The 27,046-nt window shown below is 33.9% G+C and overlaps 1 long non-coding RNA gene across 2 annotated transcripts in view; it reads left to right on the forward strand.

Annotated features, from left to right (window-relative positions):
* The first annotated feature begins 1,023 nt into the window (after positions 1-1,023).
* LOC102126529 (uncharacterized) overlaps positions 1,024-27,046 on the forward strand; it is a 173,167-nt gene continuing 147,144 nt past the window's right edge. The window contains exons 1-3 of one of the 2 annotated variants that reach the window (XR_001483981.4): positions 1,024-1,100; positions 2,785-2,871; positions 7,349-7,404. This is a non-coding gene — a long non-coding RNA (uncharacterized lncRNA). Of the gene's footprint in view, positions 1,101-2,666; positions 2,872-7,348; positions 7,405-7,622; positions 7,729-27,046 lie in introns of those variants that run through there. The other variant, XR_010579957.2, reaches the window with a different exon arrangement.

Below are 27,046 nucleotides of genomic sequence, written 5' to 3' on the forward strand. Positions count from 1 at the left end.
TAAAGTGTTCAATCTTTAACCAAAATATTTCTCAAGAAGTATTTCATGGATATACTTGTTATTTATTTTTGTTCTCTGAAAGAAATGCCTCCTGATGTTAAAAATCATTTTGCTGATATCTGTCTTATTCCTTTTTAGAGTCCTCTACAGTCTATCAATATAGAACTAGCTGCAGTTACCAGAAAGTGCTGTATTGTTTTGTGCTTCTGGATCTTTGAATATGCTAGACTGCCAGCTGGGAATGCACTTCCTTGCATGAGAAATGACTACACAATATTCTTTACCACAGTTCAAGAATCAACTCCTTTGATCAACTCTTTTACCCTAATTAGAATGTCCATTTCCCCACTTGGAGTCCAGTGTATTCTGTATAAATTCCTATTGTTGTAATTCTCACATAATATTCATAATTATTTGTCCAGTTTTCTTTTCCCATCTTATGATTTCCCATAAAATCATAAGATTTTATGAACTTATTGAGGGCAGAGATTATGTCTTATTTGTGCTTATATCCTCAGGGCACACACAAAAAAACTCAATATATGTTCAGTAAATTCATTGAATGAATAAATGAATCAATGAACAAATAAGCAAATGCCATATGCATGCATACATTCAACTCCTAGGAACACATTGTACTGGTACAGTAAGGAATGCAAATAAATATAAGACCCTTTCCTGAAGATATTTCTAAGATGTATCAGCAGTACATTATATGGGATGCATATAATGGTTCCTGGATAACATATTTTAAAGAAAGAAGGCTTTCTTTAAAAGGCAGTCTCAAAAAGGCAGTCTGTTATAAAAGTCGTTGTAAGTTGAAAAAAAAAAATGTTTTTTAAAAAGCAGAACTCTGTAGTTAAAGAAAATTCAGTAGCCTAAATTCTTTACTACTCCATGTGTGGGTATAGTGAAACATTAGCTGTCTGATATTACACTATTGTTGACTTCTCGGTTTTAGTATTCAGAGAATGACCTGAACTTAGCTATGTTAAGTTACCTGCTCCACAGGAAACCACCTCTGTAACTGTTGCTTGTGCTTTCTCTTTAGGCAACACCCAAAGCCACTGTCAGATGTCATGGGAATGAGACCTCACAAGGTAAGTGCAAAGAAAACAGGAACAAATACATTTTCAAACAGAACTTGGTGAAAACATTGGCCCAAGAATGATAGGAAGCACCGCCTTTTGGGGATCCTTATTTGGGCCGTGGAAGGGACATATAGCCCTGTTTTATATGGAATCATATATGGTGTGAGGAATATGAGTCAGATCCTGGGTTCCCAAGTGGCCTATCTGAGACAGAAGCAGGCTGTGTTGTCTAGACAAAAGGAAATGCTTTGTTTTTTGAGGGAATGTTATCAGAATTTTAAAAGCCAAACGATGGCTAGAGAATATAACTAAAATTTTATTGACGCTTTGTTGTTTAGAAGGCTTTTTCCCTCTTTGTTTCATTCTAAAAGTCTATCTTTTTGTCCAATATGCAAATTAAAACTTAATTAAATCTATGATTCCGAAGAGATATAGGCCTTATTACACAGCAGGCATTCTCTGGCTTTTTTTCACATCTGGACTTTTAAACTTTGGGGAATTAATGTCATGTCTAAGATTTCTTGTAGTCTTATTTTGCTAAATACAGGATACATAGCTATTTTAAATGAGTGTTTCATAATCATCCAAAAATGCTACAAATTTCAATGTGAAATAGCTTTTTCCTACGTTGTAAATATTGGATGATTAAGCATTCCTCATGCCTTTTGCATGAAAAGGCAACATAGACTTTATTAGATATCTGTGGTTCTTATTCTTTGAGTATTTGCCTCCCTATTGACCTTCAGCCTTTTGTGCTTCTTTAAAGCCGTTTCCATCCCCCTACTTCCTCCTTCACAGAATGTAAGATGTCAATGAAAGAAGATGAAACCAGAGGTTTTAAAAAAAGATTGGACAATAATGACTAAAACAAGCTCCTTTAGCTTTTATTTTTAACCATTTTATGCGTTTTTATTGATATAAATTGCTTTATTATGATTATAGTTGGAAGTCAACATTTTGGCATATTAAAAAGACCATTTCCTTCCAACCTAGAAAATTCTATCTCATGTTGTTACATGTGAGGCCTCTTAGCAACTTATTCTGTCCTATAGCTTTGTGTTGACACTGCCAATTTGGAGTCCCCAGTTCTAGTCCTGTCAACTATTTCTCCATAGGAAACTGAACCAGAGGTTATACCACAATTTTCTTTTATTTTTCTCAGCCGGAGGATTTTTTTTCACTGTGAAACTGTCTGGTTTCCCACTGGTGGGTCTAATATACAGAGCTCTCTGGTTTGACATATGTGATAAACTAACAAGAATATTTGCATTTGTATAGCTTTTATATACAGATATTTCACTCTCCTAATACTATTTCGAGTTATAGATACATGTTTTTTAAAAGCAAACTCAAATGGCTGACAAACAGCTGCTGCATAGACTTTGGTGCCTGACTGCCTATGTTTATAGATTGCTTATAGAAGTGTGAGTTCTGATAGCCTTTTTGGAGATGAATCTAGCAATATCTATGGCTATTTATTGTGGCATTTGCTGAAGTTCCTTCTACAGTCTATCAGGCAGAGCATCACTTGGACCTTGGGCAAGATATATGTCTGACCGCTTTTCCTGCCCTTCTGTCACTCTGCATTTACTGCAGTGACATTCACAAGTGTTCACAGTCTCGCTGAGTATCTCTCCCTCAGAACTCAGGTGCTTTGCTGTTCCTTCTGACTGGATTGCTCCTCTCTTAACAGGCCTCATGGCTTACTCCCTCAAGTCATTCAGGTTTCTGATCAAATACCTCCTCAGAGAGCTCTTCCCTGGCCACCCCCTTCAAAGTAGTAAGTAATTTCATGTAACTTTATATCCCCTTATTTAGTTTCATAAAATATAACATTATGTTACATATTAAATTAGTGCCTGTCCCCTCCACTAGAATGGATTCTTTATGAAAGTGGGAACTTTGTTTTGTTCATTACTCTATTCCTAGAGTTGAACAGGAACATAGAGGGTATTAAGTAAAGGCTTGTTGCACGAATAATTTGTGGTAGCAAATGAATGAAAAAATAAACAAATATAATATACTTGGTAAGAGAATCGTTAGATAAATTGTGGCATATCAATAACATGATCAAGTCATTGAGAAGAATAGAATTAGATCTATGTCATCCAGGGAGTTTCAAAGTTTATTATTCAGGAAGAAGTGGAGATGCAGAAAAGTTTGTATAATAGGACCCTGAGCAATGATCTACATATATACCTATCTATCCATCTATTTGATCCATCTATCATCGCATAAGAATGATGGATATCGTAGGATATTCACCAGGTTGTAAGCTTTAGCTTTGTAGGGAAATTGTGCAGTGTGATTTTGTTGAACAGGGTATGGAAACAGAGACTAGAGGACTCAAAGTTGGCTGAAATATGTAAAATGATTGCCAGTTTGAGATACATCTTCACTTGCTTCTGCTAGATACACTTCAGAGCAACTTCAGTCATATCTTCCTTCCCTTGCCGCCCACACTGTGACTTAGTGTCAAACTCTGACCCATTGTTGCTGCCTTGGCCTTCCTTAATTACTCTCCTTTGGAATTCCGTGTTGGTGCTCAACGCTTCCATGCTGAAATGCAGGTTCCATGCAGTCAACTTGTCTTGTCTTTGACTACTATTTAGAACCTCTTTGCATTCCTTGAAAAAAGGCATTTGTCTCTTACTGATGTGTTTTGCCCGTGTTGCCTATGCAATGAGTCCTTGATGTTGTTACGACTGTTGCTGATCACTTTTGGTGGGTTTTGAGGAAAAACTATGAAATCGATTCTAGACAATTTAGACTTTTGTGATTCACTGGGGCCCATAAAACTCCTGAGCCAGGGAAGTGTGACTAGGAGAATAACGATATTTATTCAATGATAATGTGCTCCACATACATAAAGAGAACTCTGCACAGCCCCCGATGGAAAGTTATGGAAACATTCTCAAGTTAGAAACAGTAAATGTTTTGCAAATAAAGTGGCACTGTCTTAGAAATGCCAGAAGGCAGAGGCAAAATATTCGATTTGATAATTAAGAATATAATTAATGATGAGAAACCCTATATTTTAGAGTAAGACTATATCCCCTTTATCATGGCATTCAGTCATTTGAAATTTTATATTCATTAATTTGGTTGTATTTTCCACCAACTCTAAGGAGGAGCTGGAGGGGTGTGTACTTTTTTCGTTAACATTGGATTGCAATATTCAGGCACCTATCTATTCTCACTTTAAATAAAATAATTTAGGAATGTTAGTTCTAAACTCAAGCTGAGGCAAAATAAAGATTTTGTAGTGATTTTCATTTGAGAAGATACAAAGGTTTTGCCAATATACAAGTGTGTTACTTATATCCTTAGAGGGTTTCCAGCTTATTACTGTTTTAAAGATGAACATCAATGGCATTACTTGTGAAGAACATTAAAGATTATTCTAGTACAATAAGAAACTGTATCAATTCACGTCATAAGTCATTTTGGGTATTAGAAAATTAGTTTAAAAAGTAATTGTTCTGAGTGAGGAAAAAAATATGTTGAAGCCCTGCTGTTGGGCAAAATAATCTGAAGAGTCTATTTTTCTGAGCTTTTCTTTGAGCAGTTTCTTCCATCAACACATTTTTAAAACCAAATTCTTTTCTTTTCTCAAACAATATATATAATGTGCAGAGAAGTCGGGAGTGATAGACTAATGTGATGTAACAATTTTAACTTTCTCACATGCATGCTTAAAAATCATGAAACAGCAACAAATTGTAGCAGTTTGTAATTGTTTGCTTTTGTGTTAAATGCTGGGCTGTGACAATCACTTGTTTAGGACAGAAGTCTTTTTGATTATGTGAACCTGAACCCACAGAACTCAAAGGAAACATGTAAATAAATAAAGAAGTGCAAATACCTTTTTTGCATAAAGAGCAGTCCATCAGACTCATGATGAGCTTTCTCCTTTTGTTGCTTTAACTCTTTCACAAAATGTTTTTTGTTTGTATATGTTTTGCAGTGTCCTTTTCAAAATTAATGACCTGGACTTTTTGAATCATAAAACAATTCTGAAAGCCCACATTATTAGAACCATGGGGGAAGTTTGCATCTGTTGATTAGCTGAGAAGCTTGCTTTCACTATTAATATGCAACAGTACTTTCAGTTATGTTCTGGTAAAAGTAAGTATAGATATTAGACATCAACTCAAAAACTTTTGACAAGACAGGTTTCTACAGAGAGGAATCTCCAGTACTACAGGGTTTTGCTTCGTAGCAAAGTTTAACATCTTTACCCCTTTTAAACTCTTGAAACCTAAAACTCAACTAGATAATGTACTTCAATCTTATTAGTTATAAAAAATGTACTAACTACAACGGCCTTTCATCATGGACATCTAAGGTAACCCCACAAGAAACTTCAGAGTAATTGAAATGAAGATCTTAGCAGGCTCTTCTCTGTATTTTAAATGTGTCTGCCAAGCAGTATGCTCAGGAGCTTGTTAATGGACAGTTGTTTCAGATAATGTTCTTTATAAATATCATTGACCTACCTACTCTATACTTGTAGTCTCTCCACTAAGATTTATAATTTTCTGTTCTCATGTTAAAACTGAATGCATATGATTTATTTCTAGTAAGCTCCATCAAATAATACAAAACACAATGTCTTTATTTCTTAAATGTATATATGTACTGACTGAGAGTGGCAGGAGGCAGCCAAATGCCTAGGCAGATAGGGCTGTGTTTTTGGTTAAACCACACCTCCAAGTCAAAGACAGTTTAAAGCCTGATAGCCAAGCTACAGATTAAATCCTCAGACTGGGTTGAGAACTTCTCTTCCTGTTTGGCGCATTCTTCTGACTCATCCCCACCCATCACCTGTTTTGCATATACCTACCCTTTCCTAATTGGTTTTCTACATTGTCCTGCCCACCTTTGAGTGGTATCTTCACTTTAACCTTTTTTGCATACTCACAAACCAGTTAGTATGCATTCCCCATTCCCAACCCATCAAAGGCCTTGGACCAAGTCACACGGGGAAATTTCCTGCCTTTGGGTAGGGGTACCACTCCCACATCCCCTCTCCACTGAAAGCTGTTTCATTGCTCAATCAAATTCTTCTCTGTCCTCCTCACCCTTCAGTGTCCAGCGTATCCTCATTCTTCTTGGGTGCAGGACAAGAGCTGAGGAACCACGGAATGTGGGTATAAGCTATAACACAAGTGAGCTGGGACACACCAGCGTGGCCTAGTGGGGCCCGGGTGGGGTGTCGTCAGCCAGAGGTCGCTGGCTTGCAAAGTGACTGGGAAGAAAAATCCTACATCATACTGTTTTCTGTTACTATATAAATAAGAAATGCTGAGAGAGGAATAGTAATAAAAATAATTTTTATTTAGAGAGCTTGAAAAATGTTTTCATAGGATTCAGATATAAAAATGATCACAAAACTCAAGGAAAACAGGCATGCTATGGAAAACATAATGAACAGTATACTAATGTTTTCATACATGAATATGGAAATCTTTAAAATAAGCATATTTTAAATTTTATAATTTAAAATTTATTATGCGTAGCAAAATTTCTAGTATTTCATTTTATGATACACAGTAATTATCTTATATAAGAATTAACTTGAATAAATATTTTTAAATTTATATATTATCTATTAAACCCATTCTCTTTTGTATTCTTTCTCTCTGTCCTTATCTCTATCTCTTTCTCCATAAGCACACACATATTTTTTTTAAATCAAATGCAAGAATGTAATATATTGATAGAAATGTAAAAATTGAGGTTTATATGAAATTTCAGATGATGACAGATATAAGCACTAAAATTTTATTTAGAAAATGCAAAGAAAATATTTCTAAGAAATAAAAGCTGATTACTTGGTACAGGCTAATTTTAATGACTACATATAATAACTCATAGATGCAAATTTTACATGCTTTATTGCTCATAAACTGTGATTTAGATGAAAAATTTGTTCAGTGAGTACATTAAAAATTAAGATAAATTTGTTATTGTTGCTTTGTGAAAATAAGACATATTCTTCCATTAGCAGCATCTACAGGAATAAAGCTTCTTCAAAATCTCTGGGTTCCTTAACCACTAAGATGGACCTCACTATAGGAACATCTTGGACCTTGTCCAGTAAATTTCATAAATCAGTGTCAGCACTTTAAGTCGGTTTCATCTACAACAGTGAAGCATCACAAATACTACAAACAGAGCTTCTCTAAGTTTCAGCATAATGCAGTATGCTTTGGTTGCAAATTTTACCTTAATTTACTTTTGTTTACTTTCAGCTAAAGAGCATGTTCAATATAAGATTAATGTAAAATGAGTCCCGGCTCCAGGCAAAGTGAGTTCATACCCTTTCCTTTATTTTATTCTCTAATACCTTTACTCACAGCTTTTATATAGTAGCCACTGTCTGACAACTACAAGTTTATATATTTGTTTGTTTTCCTGAAAACTACCGCTCAAGTAAATTTGTCAAAAATTAGAAGTAACCGTCTGATTGTCATTTTGTTTAGTAAGTTTTATGTTTTGCTAACAGACTTGTTTATCATTGAATAGATATGACTTCTAAGCTGTTAAGAATTCCATATTATGTTGACCTGTGTCTTCCAAGTCCAGTTGGAGTTAGCGAAGAAACTGAGGTAGGCAAAGCTGCTTTGGCTCCAAGAGGAAAAACAGTTTTTATTTCATGAAAATGCAAATAATTAAGGAGGTGGGAGCTAAAAATATGTATAGAGCTAAGACTGTCCAGGAAGAAGTTAGAGAAGAAAAGGAGTAGAAAATAAAACCATGCAAATTCACAATTTAAACAGAGAAGAAAAACTCAGAAACCGAAAAGAGATAATCTGGAAAGTAAAAGGAAGTAACATCTCAGATGACAAAAAAGGGGGGAATTGTGAAAAGAACGGAGCCATCCGCATTATCCATTGTTGCAGAAAGCTCAAGTAGCTGGAAAACAGAACAGGGTTTAGGGATGCCAGCCACTGACAATTCATGGTGGCCTTTTAGAAAGCAGTCTTAGAAGACTGACGTGGCTGCAAGGATGGGATGTGGAGCCAGTGAGTATAAAGTGACTCGAAAGTGTTGAGTGAGAAGCTGAAAGAGACAGAGTACATAGTCCGAGCAGGAAGGAAGATTGAGGCAAGAGATGCATTTGATTTTCCAGTTTTTGAAAAGAGAATTCCATTTCTGATATAAATACATGGATTTAATCTGAAATGTTTCTGTATTATTTAGAAGGTTTCAGGGCTGTAGCTTTAAGATGACATAGTAGAAATAAACAGACAAAATTAACTTAGCCACTTGAAAGAATTTACACTAAGCTTAAATACAAAATTGTAGTCACTTTTAAACTCTCACAAGGTTAATTTAGGATGTACTGGCACGTGTTTCATAAATAATAATTAAAATGACAAATTTCCACATCTTTATTTCTGTGAATATTTAATATTTTATGTTCTATTGATGACATATGCCATCTATAATGCTGTTATTTTAATGTTAAGTTAGAACTCATTGTATCTTCAGAATATGCTAGCATATTTCATAGAAATCCAAGAAATATTTTCATTATTATAGAGAATTTTGAATGGAACTTTTATAAATACTAACATGGGGGGGAAAGGACAACTCCTATAAATTTGCATCAATAATAATTGTAAATATCCTGAACTTATGAAGAGAAACAAGTATGAAAAATCATGAAAATAGTGAAGTTACAAACTATTGTGAATGGATCTGTAGTCCTACTGGTTCAGCCTGTAGTGAACAAAATTATTAGATATTTCACTTGATATTGTATTTAAACCACCTAAAAAAAAAAAAAAACTGAACAGTTTACCATGACCTGCTTCATCCTAAACTTCTACATTTTGGTGTTCTCTTAAGGCAGTATCCTAGGTCACCTCTCTTTTCTGACTAATCTGTCCTAGGTGATTTCATTCATTCCCAAGGTTTGAAGTATCATCTATACATTGATTACTACCAAATTTATATTTCTAGCAAACCACTCTTCTCTAAACGCATATATCAACTTCTTCCTCCTTCTTCTCCACCTCCTCCTCCTGTTCTGCTTCCTCCTGATTCTCTGCCTTCTTTTCCTTGTAACAGCTTAATTGAAGAATAATTGACATATAATAAACTGCACATATTTAAAGTGTACAACTTGGTAAGTTTTTACATATGTATTCACCCATAAAACCATCACTACAAACAAAAGAGTGAACATAATGATCACCCCACAAGTTTCCTCATGCCTTTTGTAATTCCTCCCATTCCCCTGCCCCATCATGAGTCCCTAGGCATCCAAAAATCTGCTTTCTGTATACACTGGTTTACATATTCTAGAATTTTATAAAAATGGAATAATTTGATAAATGAATGAAATGTTTTCATAGTATTTTGAAGGTTTCAAGGCTATCTATAGCTTTAATATTACAAACTGCAAAATACAAAGATGCAATATTAAACAGCCATTTGAAATAGTATTTTAATCATTCTATTTATGGCTTTTTTTCTTCAACCCATGTTTTCATAGTATTTTCAAGATTTCAAGGCTATCTGCAGCTTTAATATTAAAAACTGCAAAATACAAAGATACAATATTAAACAACCATTTGAAATAGTATTTTAATCATTCTGTTTATGGCTTTTTTTCTTCAACCCAATTATTCTGAGATTCATCCATGTTGTCGCATGTGTTATTGAATGTAGTTCACTCGTTTTCGCTGCTGAGTAGTAATATCTTATTGCATGACTATACCACAATTTGTTTACTCATTCATCTGTTGGTGGGCATTTGAGTTGTTTCCAGTTTGGGGCTATTACAAATAAAGCTGCTATGAACATCTGCATATGAGCCTTTGTATGGACATAGGTTTTGATTTCTCTGGGGTAAATACCTAAAACTGGAGTGGCTGGATCATATGGTAGGTATATGTTTACATTTTTAGGAAGCTGCCAAATTGTTTTTTAACATAGTTGTAGTATTTTTTCATTCTCACTACCAGTGTATGAAACCTCTAGCTGTTCTCCATCCTTGCGACACTTGCTATGGTCAGTACTGTAATTTTAATTCTAATAAGTGTGTACTGTTAGTGTCCTGGTTTTAATTTATATATCCCAAGTAACAAATGATGTTGAGTATCTTATCTGTGCTTATTTGCTATCTGTATTCATTTTTGGAGAAGTATTTGTTCAAATTATCTCCCTGTTTTTAAATTGGGTTGGTTGTTTCTTAATATTGAGTTTTGAGAATATGTAATATAGTTTTTTTGGTGGAGATACATGTTCTCTGGCAGATATATACTTTGTAAATATTTTCTTCCAGTCTGTGGCCTGTTCATTTATTCTCTTAACAGTGTCTTTAAAAGAGCAGGCATATTCAATTTTGCTGAAGTATAATTTACCAGTTTTCTGTTTGCTGTATCATGCTTTTGGCATAATATCTAAAAATTGTTTGTCTAAACTAGGGTCAAAAAGATTTTCTCTATATTTCCTTACAGAAGTTTTATAGTTTTATGCTCTGCATTTAGGTCTACAATCCATTTTCAATTAATTTAGGTATATGGTATGAGGTATAGATCAGTTTATTTTCCCACATATGGATATATAATTGTTCCAAAACCATTTTTTGAAAGACTATTCTTTCTCAGTTGAATTGCCTTTTGACTTTTGCCAAAACAGCAGTTGTCTATGTATATGTAGGTCTGTTTCTGTACTCTCTGTTCTATTCCATTGATCTATTTGGGTATTTTGATGTCAAAACTATGCTGCCTTGATTACTATAGATTATCCATCTTGAAATTAGGTACTATTAGTGTTCCAACTATTTTCTTTTTTAAAAAGTTTTTTTTTTTTTTTGTTTTTTTTTTTTGAGACTGAGTCTCGCTCTGCAGCCCAGGCTGGAATGCAGTGGTGCCATCTCGGCTCACTGCAAGCTCCACCTCCCGGGTTCATGCCATTCTCCTACCTCAGCCTCTCGAGTAGCTGGAACTACAGGCACCCACCACTATGCCTGGCTAATTTTTTTGTATTTTTAGTAGAGATGAGGTTTCACCGTGTTAGTCAGGATGGTCTTGATCTCCTGACCTCGTGATCTGCCCGCTCTGGCCTCCCACGCCTGGGATTACAAGCATGAGCCACCGCGCCTAAAAAGTTGCCTTGAAAGTTGTTTTGACTAGTCTATGTCTTTGCATTTTTAGATGAATTTCATACCTCAGAGAAACTCTATTTTTCAATTATCTTTATTTCAGTTTTTCATTTTGATAGTTTCTAATGCCATATCTTCAGGTCCACTAAATCTTTTTTTCTGCGATCACTAATCTGCTATTCATACAATTCATTATATTTTTTATCCTGGACTTTCTAGTGTTTATTTCTAGAAGTTTTATTTTTTAATATCTTCTTCTATGTCTCTACTTGAATTTTTTAAAATATGGAAAATACCCTTGTCTGCTAATTGTAACACTTGTATCATTTCTGAATTGGTTTCAGTTGATTCATTTTGATTCTTTCTTTTTTTAAAATGTAATACTTAAAATAGGTCATATTTTCCTACTTCTTTCCATGCCTGTTTTTTTTTTTTTTTTTTTTTTTTTGACAAGGTCTTACTCTGTCACCCAGGCTGGAGTGCATCATGGTGCACTGCAGCCTTAACTCCCTGGGCTCAAGTTATCCTCCCACCACAGCCTCCACAGTAGCTGGGACTACAGGCATGTGTCACCAGTCTTAGCTAATTTTTTTTAATTTTTTTTTTTTTAGAGCAGGGTCTCACTTTGTTTCCCAAGCTCTGGTAACATTTGACTGGCTGCTAAGCACTGTGAATTTTACCTTGTTGGGTGCCAGTATTTTTGTATTCCTATATATGTTACTGAGCTTTGTTCTAGGGTAGAGTTCAGTTACTTAGAAATAACTTGGTCTCTTCGTATATTACCTTAAAGATTTATCCTCAGTGAAATACTAGCAAATTGAATTGAACAACACATTAAATAGATCATTCACCATGATCAAGTGGTATTCATCCCAAAGATGCAAGGATGGTTCAATACATGCAAAATAATAAACATGAGATATCACATCAACAGAATCAAGGACAAAAACTATCTGATCATTTTAATAAATGCTGAAAAAGCATTCATTCAATAAAATTTAACATCCTTTCCTGATAAAAACTTTCAACAAATTGGGTGTGGAAGACCATACCTCAAAATGATAAAGACATATTTGATGAACCCACAGTTAATATCATACTGAACAGATAAAAATTAAAAGTTGTTCTACCAACATTTGGAACAAGACAAGGATTACTACTTTTACCTCTTTTATTCAACATAGTTCTGGAAGTCCTAGACAGAGCAATTAGGCAATATAAAGAAATAAATGGTATCCAAATAGGAAAGGAAGAAGTCAAACTGTCCCTGTTTGCAGATAACATGATCTTATATGTTAAAAAACCTAAAGATTCCACCAAAAACCTCTTAGAACTGAGAAATAAATTCATGAAAATTGCAGGACATAAAATCAACACACAAAAATCAGTAACATTTCTATATACTAACAGCAATCAATTTGAAAAAGTTATCAAGAAAGCAATTCCATTTACAATAACTATGAAAAACCCCTAAGAATAAATTTAACCAAGGAAGTGAAAGATCTCTACAAGAAAAATTGTAAAACACTGATGAAAAAAATTCAAGAGGACACACCTGTATAGAAAACAAAAAGATAGCCATGATCAAGGATTAGAGGAATTAATGTTGTTAAAAAGTCCATACTACCCAAAATTATCTACAGATTTAATTTGACTCCTATTAAAATAACAATGACATTCTTCACAGAAATAGCAAAACAATCCTAAAATTTTTATAGAATCACAAAAAATCCTGAAATAGTTAAAGCAATCATGATAAAAAACAACAAAGCTGAAGGCATCACACTTTCTGACTTCAAATTATATTACAAAGTTCTAGTAATGAAAACAACATATGTATATACATATATGTGTGTGTCAAGATTCTGTGAGTTGCCAAATATTTCGTACTTAATATTAGCCAGCTAATGATGAGTCTAGCTCTCCTAGAATATTTAGAAATCATAAAAGTACAGCTATTAAATTAACATCAGCCTTTGGGTCCATTTTTTGTTTGCTTACTGCTGCATGGTTACCTGTCTGTTGGAATGTGGGTTCAGGGATTAACCTCTCCACAATCATTTAAAAATGTGGCACACTTTAATATTTGGAATTCCACATAGAAACTGGTTTGTCAAAGTTTATGATCTAAGTTGTTGGCCCTTTTCTTCTTTCAGTGGAGACCAGACTGCACTGACAAGATCAAAGGTAACACAGGCTTATTTCTTCTTCACACTGATGTAACTTGTTGCCCCTGGGAGATTTCAACCAACTATAGCTAGGCATACTCACATTAGTGACAAGTTGAGCAGTATGGTAGCCATGCAATACAAAGGTATGGCTTCTACTCTGTTAGTTGAAAACAGACTTCAAAGCTGGAAATGAATAGATGTATCTGTATTTTGCCATATTTACTTAATTTACTATAAAAAGGAAGTGGTATGATTTGATGTGACTTAAGATTGTATATGCTTCCTAAATTTGCCATCTTTGTAGATTAAAGGAGAACACTGAGATTATGGGTGTTAACAGCCCATCAGAAACTCATGGGATATATTCTGCCTATAAAGAAAATCCTCTTTCTCTCCTTGACTCTGTCCTCTCTTCCTTCCCAGTGAGGTAGGGGTCCATAAGGGATGATGGGAATATAGTGGCTCAGTCTGATGCATGATATTATGAGATGAGAGCCCACACGAGTTTAGGAGGTTGGCTGTGTCGAGGAAAAGATGACGATAGACAGCCTGGAACACAATTGCAGACTGTGAAAGATTTAAGAAGATATTCATTTTGAGGGCAGAAGTAGCCAGGCATAGTGCTGAAAGATTTTACATGTAAGGGACATCGGATTAGTACATATACTGAAGATATTGAGAGCCAGGTTTTTTACTATCCATATGATATCCATATGGAAAGGGAGGACATTAGAAAGAACTTCATGGTGTTGGATTAGAATTGGAAGTATAAATGTAAAGTCAAGGTTTTCAATATATACTGACATGTGCAAAAATACAAATAGGTATAAATATATGTATGCATATATATAGAGACTAGCTCCATTCACTGGGAGAACCTGGAAACATTGATATCCCAGTTGCAATAAATACATCTATCACCCAGATGTTTGTTTATAAATACCATCCTCCATACAAGAAAACAGAGATACTTGGAGAAATAGCTAATCCCAGAGTTTGGGAAGAGAATGTACACCTTGAGCCTTCTTGTGCCAGAATGTAAGAAAGTACTTAATGAATAAATGGGACATACTCAAATACACAGAAGCCAGCATGAAAGAGTTCCTACTGGCCAAGCCAGGACAATAGGCATATCAAAATAAGAAATGGTAATAAATTCAACTGACTTCATGAAAACCTTTTTTTTTTTTAATCATTGTGAGAATACAAACATTTTGTTTTTAACTTTATCCCATTCAATCTAGTGTTTATTTCACTTTTCTGATATTTTCAAGTGGTTAAGCTGTTGAAAAGCCATAGAAGTTTCCACATGAAGTATATTCCCTGATGAAATGATAATATTTCCTTAAACTTTAATAATTGTGGGAAACAATGCCACTGATTCCCCTGCCCTTAATTATCTAGTCAAAGAGATTAATGTCTCTGTCCCTTGACAATGCAAAAGGTAAATCTGAGTGGAAGGGAGGACAATGGCATTTTAGGCATGAGCCTTATTTATTCATTGTCGTTCCCTCTCTCTCGTTCTTTCCAAGCACAGATAATCTCTCTCTTTTTAAAAAAATTCTGGCATATGTTAGTTTCATATATAATACACAAGTGAATCATATAACTTACTAAAAATTTTAAAGATAAGATTATAATTTTAAACATTTTAAAACAATTTACAATTTGGTTTTATTTATGTCATTATATATAGAATATATATAATATACACTATATCTTATGTGCAAATATATATGAATCTCCTTATGCTATAAGAGGGAAATAAGCATAAAAATGAAAAACAATAAAATCACCTAATACAGAAGGAGCAGGACTGAGGTAAAAATGAATAAATAAAAATTTTACAAAAAGAAAATCATTTAAATCATGAGTTTAAAAGAGAGAGAATTTAGGAGAAAATAGAAAAAGTGAAAGGAGAGTAGACTTGAGGACAATTTCAGGTAAGAAGTGTGAAGAGGAACAGCAAGAGTAAGGAGACAGAAAAGTGAATGCAGATGGTCAGGAATGGAGGGAGGAAAAACAGATATGAAGTAGGGCTATCCAGGGAAGAGAAAATCTCAAGAGCTGCAGTTGGTGGACAGTGTATATTGCCACATGAGTCATTGCATTTGGAAATTAGGTGATGGTTGGTGGCCATGGAGAATGGAAATTCAGTTGAATATATGTATAGAAGCCAAATTCTGGGAGGTGAGGCCAACGTGGGAAAAGCAAAGATTAAAACTAGCCCACGTCCTCCTCAAGTTTTAAGCAGCAGTTCCAATTCCACTTCCTACAGGAAGTCTGGGCTGAGTCTTCTGCTGGCAGATGCTTCCTTAGCACCCTGTACTCTTCCTACCATGTCACTGATTAGACCTTTATTTTATGTATTATTTGATTCTGGTTTTCCTGCAGGTATAGGACAAAGACCACATCTTTACTCATAAAGCATCTAGCACAGTGTTTGGCATATAGCAGCTGCTCAATACATAAATTTTAGCGTTAAATCATTAGAATAATAATTTGAGAGAGCCACATAGTTATGTTTTCAACTACAATGGAAACATTCAGAAGCTTCCTCAATAGCATCCTCATGAAAAGAGAAAAAGACAATAAATTGAAGCAAATTTTTCAAGTCAAGCAGTATAATTAAATAGACAAACAAAAAACCTGAGGCACTAATGCCTTAATGTTGAGATTATGGCAAATGTTAAAATGGAGCAATATAGAGAAATGAATGAGAGAGGACCATGGCATGAGACAACAGTAATTTAAATTCAGGCTATGTTTATGAGATTTGTAATGTGAAACTTAACTTGTGTGAGCCTCAATTTTTTCATCTTTAAAATGAAGATTAAAATCTAGTGATAACATAAGGACATGTGCAAAACTTGTATACATAGTAAATGCTTAAGAAATATTAAGTATTATAATAACTACTTCTATTTTCTAGTTTTCATTTTTATGTAGTTTAAAATTGTTGAATTTAATAAACTAAAAAGAAACTTTCCAAATAATGCTGATAGCCAGTATACAAAAGTTTTCATGTTTTAGACTTGTTAATGAGAGAATTGTGAGCTTCTACAGAAAAGACCACTGTCTTATCCTCCAGATTATCCTTCATATTCGGCAAACAGTATGCACTACATATGGAATTTTGGCATCAAAGAGACAATAAATATATGAAATATTCATTTTCCCTTACTTTTTTGTCTCTCTTTTGCAAATATTCTTTCATATGTAAAAAATTAAACCACCATGCAAAAGAGTGCAGTCCCTGATGAAAAGCTGAGATAAGAATGAAATTAAAAGTTTGAAAGACTTAAAATGAAAATACTGAAATAAGCCAGTTATGAGGTGGTTGGTAAGTCTGCACCCTTTTGACATTGCTTGCCAACCCCAGTACTTGTCTGTTAGATAATAACTGCAATTACTCTACCTACCATCTAACCCTCAGAGTCTCTGTTGATTATTATAGATAGTTCAGGTGTCATTTTATAAAAATTGGAAAACAAATTGATTTTGTTTTTCTGCACCACTACCATCAAAATGCAGTCTGTATGCCTGTCATTAGCAGAACTGTGTATATAATTTATACATAAAGCTATCATAGACTTATCCTAGACAGTATGCCAGAGGATAATGTGGAAATTATGCTCTTTTGTGTAACTGGGAAGGTCTCCAAGAAGAGTGCCATTTCTTGGAACAGCAGAAGTCTTTTCTCACATGAGCTACATGACAGAGGAGTGTTACGCAACTCACCCATGGATGCTGGCAGCCAAGTAACACCCAGAGTTCTGATTCTGCATTATGTAATTGGAAATCCCTGCAGTGCAGTAACTTTTCGATGTGCAGGATGATCTAAATTGATGTCTCACTTCTACTCAGGGAGAACTAGACTGCCAATGATTTCATTTGATATTTTTTGTTTTTGTTTTTTGTTTTTTTAGGGAGAGATACTATTAGAGAAAATTGTAACCAATGTTTCTGCATGTCTGTTTTGTGCCATTCCTTTTGATTTACTTTTTCACATCTGTGAGATTGTGTATTTTGTGAGCTTATGTATTTTAGGGGTGTGTGTGTGTATGTGTATATATGTTTACATTTGCTCAGTTTCTGTGAAGTACTAAGAAGGTGCCTTGGCTATTATATGTATCACTTTTGCATATAAAGCATGGTTGCTTAGTGGCCAAAACGTGGGACATATTCTCTCTAAGGCAGCAACTAGGTCTTTTGGCTGGCTCCAAAGATGATGCCTTTGGTTATTTTGCAAGTGTTACTATAGGATCTGTTGCCTGGGACTCTCTTAACTTCCTGAATGTGTTTTCCTTTCTTTCAACCTGAAGTCAAAGGTATTACTACTCTTTCACCTGATTTCTCATAAATGATTGTTTACCTATGACATTTTCATAATAAAAATGTGTTTCAATGAAAATTGTTTCCTTTTGGTTCATTTTCAGTGTTGTTTTATATTAATACTAAACAAGGACTTTCACCTGGAGGAAAATAGTACTGATTATTTTGAAACTGGCATTTTAACTGTTCCCTCATGGCTTCAAATGCATATGGGATCCTTTTATTCGCTATTACCCTCTACTTTGACTCTTTAGAATGTTTTAAAAGGGAAATGTCTTTATATATAAAAAAAAATGTGCCTGGGCAATGAAAGAAAATAATTTATATTTTGTGGAAAACCAAGCTCTTCCTCCATCACTAGCAAAATTTCTAGCTCAGTCTAATATTCCACTTTCTCTTTCTTGAATTCCAGCAACAACCTCCCAACTAGTTTCTCCATAGCTACTCTGATGCCCCCTAAATTGGTTTTTGCATGAACAATTCATATTTGATTATATTAACCCCTTCTTCTCTTCTATATACCTATGCTTAAAGTTCTTTAATGGTGTTCCTTTGTTCTTAGGAAAAGAAAATAAACTCTTCAATATGGCTTACAAGGCTTGGCTTCCTCTTCCAGCCTCATCTCATTTACTCCATGTTTTCCCTTCTCTGAGCTCCAGTCTCACTTTCCCTCTTTCATGCCCTGAAAGCCCCATGCTCGCTGTTACCCACACGTAGCTCCTTGTACTTGAAACATGATTGTTCATAGCTTTTGCTCTGTTAGTTTCACGGTTTCTTCAAATACTAACTCAGTTATGACTTCCGCAGAGCAGCTTTCCCTCTCCAACATAATTTGTTCTTTTCCCACAGAATTATACTCCCATAGCACTGGGTTTTTCTCCTTTATATCACTTAATATAGATGAAAATTTACATTTATTTTGTGTAATTACTTTGATTAATATTGATCTTTCTTATTACACAAAGGCAGGGATTATGCTTTTCAGTTTTTGTTTGTTTGTTTGATTTTGCTTAACTTTGTATCCCACAACCTAAAATAATGCCTGCGATGTGGTAGCGGCTCTATAAACACCTTTTTTTCCTTCAGATAAATGAAAAAAAAAATGAAGTCACATGGCAAGAATTTGAAATAAATCTTTACTAAGTCTATTGTGATTATTTAAGACTAGAAATTATGGGCATTAAGCTACCTAAGTGTATTACAGTTTTCTTGGATCAGATGATTTTGGCAAAAATATTGAACTTGAAAGAGGGGATTGCTGTAATTTCATCTGAACGGACTCTACATGGAAAGTGCCTTGACACATGAAAGAAGACGAATCTGGGATGGATGCTAATCTTTTTGGTCTTCACAAATAGAGATTAGGAATTGATCACTGTGTCCAAAATGCCAATGCGAGGAAATAGGTAGTCATACTGTAACAACATTTGTTGAGTTATAACTACGTGTCAGACATGCTAAGTTCTAAACCTATGTAACTCATTTATATTCTCAGCAGTCTTCTGAGATATTAGTACTGTTGCCATCTATGTTTCAGAGAAGAAGAAACTGAAACAGGTTAGGTAACTTACCTCCTGGTCACAGAGGTAATTGGTGGATTTGAGGATTCACAGGATTCTAAAACCCAGCTGCTCTACTGCTTTCTTTAAAAAATTAACATTTTTGAGTTTTGTATAGGAAGTAGGAGTAGGAAATGAACATTTTGTGTTTTGTCATAAGTAGAAGCATGAGAAGAACACTTATCTTTAAGAATAAGTGGAGTCTTTTTGCTCTCCCCAAATATAAATGTCATCTTCATTATAATTCCAAAAATATAATGAAATAAAAATTAAAATGATAACCTATCTTATTCTTTCAATTCACTTAAAATTTTTTTGAGTTATTTGAATCTATACACTGGAATCTTAATACTGACCTTGGCATTAAGGTCCAGGTAGTATTAATAATATGAATAAGTTACATTTGTGTTATTATTCTACAGTTTATTAAGTGCTTTTACTTATATAGTAGATTTAATTCTTCTGAATATTTCATAATTATATCCATTTTAATAATATGAAGGTGAGTGTTAGAGCTCTCAAGCATACAGTAGATGGCTAAGTTAGGGCTAGCCTATAGATTCTCTGACTTTGGTCCAGTGCAAAGGCTTTTCTATGACAAAGCCCTTTAATTGCATGAAACTTATAGAACAATCTTCTTCTGGAATACACATCTGCGTAGACAGGGTGTGGGCACTATTCAGTATATGCTGAAATATTTTGTTGCAATGTGTTCTGTTTTGTTTGAGTTCTGCTGTGAAATTTTAGTAAAATTGATTAAACAATTTTTCCTATGGAAAAGAGAAAAATGAAATCATTTTAAAAAGAGAATCACCATTCAAGATATACACACACATATATATTTTCTTATATATACTTTATACATGAGCATTAGTATTTATTTTACAAGACTGCAAAGGAATTATGATTAACAACATTTTCTTCAGAGCTCATTAGAATCATGATTTCTAGAAAATAATAAACCGAGCTTAATGTTGCTATTTTCTTATTGTTAGCTGCTGGGAATAATAACAAATACAAAACATCTAAATAGATGGTAAAACAATTAAAATGGCATTTTATGATATGTCATATTATTAAGGCACAAAGGGCAGAATTTGTAATGTAATAATTATGACCTTTATTTTCCTGAAAGTTTGATTTCTTCCAGTTTTCTTTTTAATCTTGCTCTGTTTACATCAAAGTTTTAAAACTTCCTCAGTGTAACATTAGCACAGGAAATGAATGACAACAGGGTAGTTGGTCTGACCTCAAGACCTCCATATTTTTACTTTGAGGGACTCAGCGCTTGCATGTACTGAAACTCTACCAGCATATAGCAAAGTGCAGTGAAAATAAAATCAGAAAAGACTTCCTCAAGGTTGTGTGTTTTTTTTTTCTTAGCCCAAAGAATAGTATGATCTGCATTTCCCATCAGGTTTGGTTTTGAATCTTCCATAGCGTGTTATATTGATACGCTGCTGCAGTGCCTTCTACTATGGTAGGAAGATGGGAAATCTATGGCTGTGTAAAAGTATGATAAAGAAATGAATTCAATTTTATTTTTAATTTGAACATCCCTAGATATAAACTGATAGGTCAGCCAGGAGTTGTATCAGAATTTGCAGTTGGTTATCTAAAATCAAAATCACAGGAGGCAATGTTCTTATATTCTGAGTTGAAAGCTCAAATGTTGCAATCGATGTTTATGTTTTTTAGCAAAATACAGTAGTTCCTTTTTAATGGTTTTGACCTTTTCAAAGAAATTACATTAAAGACCAGAAAACCTCACATGTTGTTGTAGTCCTCCCCCGGTGAAGCAGAAAATGTTATTAAGTATTATATATCTTGTTTCTGGTGCGGTCTTTGCAACACAATTGTGAAAAGCCTTTGCTACTTGGGAAAGGAGAAAAAACCCTGATGCTGAAAAGGACACATGATAGATGATAGCAATGAACATGAGCTCAGAGACCTGGGAGGGAGTTCTAGTCCTGCTACTTACTAGTCTTAAGACAGGCTCTTCACTGCTAAGTGACAGAAAAATATAGCTAATAATTCCAGCCCTACCTAATTCCCATTGCTATAGTGGAGCCACACCATCTTGTGTATGGTGACTCTGTGAAGCTTTACACTACTGTCACATGCTTTCTCAATCATATTTATCTTTTATACAATAGCTCACAAATTAACAATTCTTTTACCTTGCTTCGAAATACCAGCACAGTCACAAAATGAATGACTCAGGAAGTGTAGGTCTAGAAGAACCAGATAATTGCACATAAGTTTGCTGAGATCAGCATGGTTGTTATGTTATGGGTGTACTTTGTTAGCTGTCTTTATTTTTATTCTCAGCCCTTTGTAGTGCTTTAAATGGCAGAGGTTTTGAGAATGGCTGTCCCAATGACGTTACTGAGGGCTGAGGTTAAGCATTATATAGAATAGTGGTACTTAGTTGTTGGCCATTACTGGTTTCCTCACCATCTGTGTCAAAAACTGTCAAAAGTATGTATTATTATGCTGATCACTAGGCATGGATACCCAGGTTCCCTGTGGTGGCCTGATTCTGCCATGTTGCTGTAATTATAAAATAAAATATGACATGTTTTCCTATTTCTCTTGAGTTAGAAAACATACAAGCCAATGCCATTGAGGAGTGTAGTGGTGGAATATGCCAGTAACAAGTGGCATCTAACTTTGGTGTCTTTTACTCTTAAAGCTCACTTTGCATCTTAGCCAAGAATGTACTTGATCTAGCTCACAGTCCCTATTCCACACAAGGACCAAGCTTCTTTCTTTTTTATGATTGACATAGTTTTTGTGTAGGTAATATATTCAAATGATTCAAAACCCAGAAAGTATATAGATATCTGTGAAAAGCCTTCTTTCCTTCCCATCCCGCTGTTTAATTTCTACACATTCTTCCCCATCATGGCCACAGACAGGTAATGTGTGTTATAGGTTTCTTCTGTATTCTTAAAGAGATAGATTTTTTTAATAGCTGTAACTCAATAAAAATATATTTTATTTTTCTTTCTTAAAAAGACTCATAAATGATGTGTATAAATATATTTATATCTCTTACACCTCACCACAATGCTGGTGTAATGATTTGACATTAAAGGACATCACAAAGATCTAGTTAAATTAGCCTTTAATATATAGCTAAGAAAAATCCTTGGCAAAATTTGTGTGCATTACAGAGCTCAAATGCCTAAGCATTGCCTGCCTCTGTTCTCAATAAGCATGTGTTTTATTTAAAGAGAAATCATCAGGTTTATCTGGGTTCATCCTAATGTATTCAGCACATTAACACTTGTTTCCAATAGAGTTTAACATAGCTTCTTTTTACCCATCCCTTTAGTAAAATCTTTTATAATATAATAATTTAAACCCAACTTATAAAATATGAAATTCATAGCTCTAATCAACATTAAAAGTATATTATATGTATAAATATTTAAATATTTCTTAAATTTTTATTCATTAAAAAATCACATACTGGTCTTGAACAGTGTTTCAGATGGTTTTTAGTTATGTAAATTATTTCTCCCCTGACTGTGTAATTACATGATGGACTGGTTTCTAGAGTATCATATACTTAATGTGAGTTTCTAAAAATGCTTTAATCATATAATTGCTAGTTTATCAAGTAGAAATATAGGTTTGAGAACACTATCATTATGTCATTATTTTCCACAAAAGACTGTGAAACACACTGAAGAGGCTATTATGAGGCAAATAACAGTTTTCTGTGGTGTCTAAATTTGCAAGGATTATATTTAAAAAAAGAATAGTAAAGAAAATACCTAAAGGTAAAGAGTTTTAAATCTAGCCTGCCAATTTATGTTGTATCTCTATGAAAAACCAGTCCAGACAAAGAGAATGAATACATTAAGACTAGAATAATGAAGATAGTAGGTTATCTAACTCAATGAGTGATACTAATATTTAATAATTGATTCACTAAATTCTGCAAGAAAGCCTAAAGAAAATGAAATAAAGTGGAGGCATTTTATTTTATTTATACTAGAATCTAGTTGCATTGCTCTTGTACTAATTATTACTGGCTGTACCATGTTCAAATGTGATTGAAATAGATAATCATTTATCTTCAACTGGTCTGCAGCCAGTAGGAACAGGGATATATAATCTGGAAAAGCTAAGTGGTTAAATTCAAGTCTAGTTTTACAGAAATTAAAGATTTAAAGAAATGTTTTCTGATTTATTGAGTAGTCACAGGTGAGAAAATGTTTTTATTTTCAACGAAGTCTAGCAAAAGTCTAAGGTTAAAATTGCTCCCTCTGTGGGTTTAGATGAGAAAAGAAGACTCATAAAAAGTCTCTTTCTCATTATATTTCTGTTACACACACACACACACAGAGTCAGCCTTTCGTGTGCAGGGGTTCCACATCCCTGTGTTCCACCAATGGTGAATGGAAAATATTTGGAGAAAAGAAGTATGGCTGCATCTACGCTGAACAAGTACAGACTTTTATTCTTGTCACTCCCCAAACAATACAACAACTATTTACATAGCATGTACTTGTATTAGATATTATAAGTAATCTAAAAATGATTTTAAGTATAGGGAAGGATATGTGTAGGTTATATGTAAATACTATACCATTTTATATAAGGGACGAGGGCATCTGTGGATCTGGTATCTGTGGGGGTTCCTGGATACCTCCACAGATACCAGATCCACAGACAGCTATATTATTTCTGGATACCCCCACAGATATCAATACATTAGACTGTATATCTATTACCCCATCTCCATTTAAAACGATTACAGCTACAGCTCTGAGCAGAAGAAAAACCAAAGGCAGGATGTTAGATTTATTGATAAATGCCTATGTTAAAGGTGTTTGTATATTGTGGTTTCAAGTTTAGATAGTTGTTGGTTGTTATTTATTCTGTTACTATTTACTCAGCTATTGAATATATGACGAATATATCTAGATGATTTCTATTTTCATGCAATTAAAGCATTTTTCTCCCATAATGAGTTTTTTTTTTTTAATTAGGTTGTTAAATTGCCCCTACATTGTGCTAATCTTTTGGTTTCCTTTTACCTTTTAAAAGAAATTAAAAATAATATTCTAGGAAAATAATACATTTTAAGCATTTTAGTTTGCCGAAATGGTTAACAGTTGATTTATTTCTGACCATTTAGGTCTCTCAGGAAAACCTGAAACTCAGTGGAGGGCGTTAGATGGTGACTTTTGTGGCTTACGCTAGAGCACTGCAGGGTGGTGATTAAGAGTCTAGATTAACAGATCAGAATGCCTGGGTTTGAGTTCCTGCTCTGACTCTTATCTCTCTGTGACTATGACCAATTTAAAAAACTTCTCTGTAATTCAATTTCCCATTGTAAAATGGGGTTGGTAATATTAAGTGCCTCATAGAAAATTAAAGGTCATTATGTGTACCAAATGCTTAGAACTCAGTGGAGCACATGGTATACCCTCATTCCATGTGAGTTTTTCCTTGGTTTTACTACCTAGGGGCCTTTCCTGTTTCCTGAGTCTGTGGCTCTCCCTCTTCCTCTTATACCTTCTTCACTGTTCTATGATTCCCTCTTTCATCAAATAGCCAGTGCTTAGAATACATCCACAATTTGTTTTAAAAGTGTCTCTGCCATTCAATAGCGGGCAATCTTGAGAAAGTTCCTTAATTTCTCAGCCTACTGTGTTTTCTTTTGTAGGAATCTGTTTTCTTGTAAGGATCAAAGGATATATTAATGTGAAAATGCTTTAAAATATGCAAGTAGCTTGAAGTGTGAGTGCTAGAAAGGAAAAGACCATACCCTTGTTTGTTTCTTTTTTAAACAGAGGTTATATTTTCTGTTAGATTTGTTTTTGAAAACTAGAAAATACAGAAAAGCAGAAAGAAGAAAAAAATCTGTATTTCTTCTGCTGATAGATAAGTATTGTTAACATTTTGTTATATTTAAATTTATTTTCCTATGCATTTTATTATATTATTTAAGTCATAAAATAGAAATGTAATATGGTATTGATGTGCCTTGCTTTAATTTTGGCATACTGCTAGCATACCAAATCTAAAACATAATTTAAACAATTATTCTTTCAGTCATGATTGTCAATCTCTCTTTTTATATATTACACAGGCATGTGTATATATACACACATCTGCATAGGCACATCTGGAATGTATGTGTGTATATCACAGAGAGGATAGATAATTATTTTACTTGTGCTATAATGTGTTTTTTTCTGCATGATTTATGTGTTGCTTTGTTTGCCTTTCAGTGTAATATAACGCACAACTTTTGTTTTATACTTGTGGATGATGAAGAGTTTTACTCTTAGATACTAAAAACTATCATAAAGATAGCCATATTTACCTTCAATCTCATCATCAAATCAGACACTATGTATTATAATATATCATATACTATAGTATATGTAATTTATAATATATCTTATGTGATATATAACATATATGATATATAATATGTGATTTATATGTTATAAATCATATATGAACAATCACTTTATAAACAACCAAAATATTCTTCTCCCTAGTATGTTATTTGCTCATATACCTTAATACAATTAATACAATTAAGGAGGGAAAGATAGCTGTGAAAATTTGAGGTTGAGGAGGAAAAGTCAACAAAACTCCCAGCTTTAAGAACACATAAATTTGAAATTCCCATGGATTATTATAATCTGAAAGCAATAGTTAATAAAGCTTATTTATAGAGTGATTTTGATTTTGAGTGTTAAGATGATCAAAATAGATGCAAATACATATACATTGAAATAATTTTGATATAGTTATTCTAACATCTTGCATTTAGAGTTATTTGAAGGCAGTCTTTAAGATTTACATTGTGGTGTAGTTTTTGCCAACTACTCTAATCCATTACTAACTAACCATATAATAGCTATGTTAAAACTTAGATCAAAAGAAAAATGGAAAACAGACAATGTTTGAGAAAAATGCAAAACCAAACCAAAAAACACCCTAAAGAAGCAGAACAATATAAAATTAAACACATACACACACACACACGCACACACATACATACACACACTCTAGCGTTCATAAGAGATACTCTGGTAAAGAAAAGTTGTGATACTAGAATTGAGGCAAACAGCGTCCACGGAGATACGCATTAGCCAAATTGAATCAGCCTTAAATTCAGATGGTTCAGCTGAGTTTTCAATATATTTGATTTTTTTTTTAATTTAAGAAGTACTTACTAAGTGTCTACTATATGCTAGAATATCTGCTATGGCATTGGAATTTAAAAATAAAATAATTTGTGAAGTCCTTGCCCTCCAGATCACAATGTAATGATGTAGACAGATACATAGATAATGAAATACAACATGGCAAAAGCAGTGACGTGTGTTAGACACAGGTTTTGAGAACATTCAAGAAAGAAAATGTAGTACCACCTGAGATAGGGTGGGGAGTACAGTTTCTGGGAAGGAATCCTGGGGAGCAGACACTGAATTGTATGACCCTGAGGAGTCAGGTAATGGAGAGTGGAAGAAGATGTATAAACCAAACTCCGGAAGCAACAAGAGTTTGGTATGCTAGTTCTGTTGTTGGTGCCTATCTGTGAGGTGGGAAGACCGGATATTCTGAAGGGAGGGGAATGATTATTTGAGAATTTTAAACCCTCAACTTCCATTTTAGATAGGTTATCCTGCTATCTCTGGGCAGGATGGAGTTGAGGAAAACGATAAAACAGACAAAATAGTTACGTTTTGTGACATTCTCAAATTTCCTCATGGAAGATCTTTAAAA

Source organism: Macaca fascicularis, chromosome 12, assembly GCF_037993035.2.
Source record: "Macaca fascicularis isolate 582-1 chromosome 12, T2T-MFA8v1.1".
Taxonomy (NCBI): Eukaryota; Metazoa; Chordata; class Mammalia; order Primates; family Cercopithecidae; genus Macaca; species Macaca fascicularis.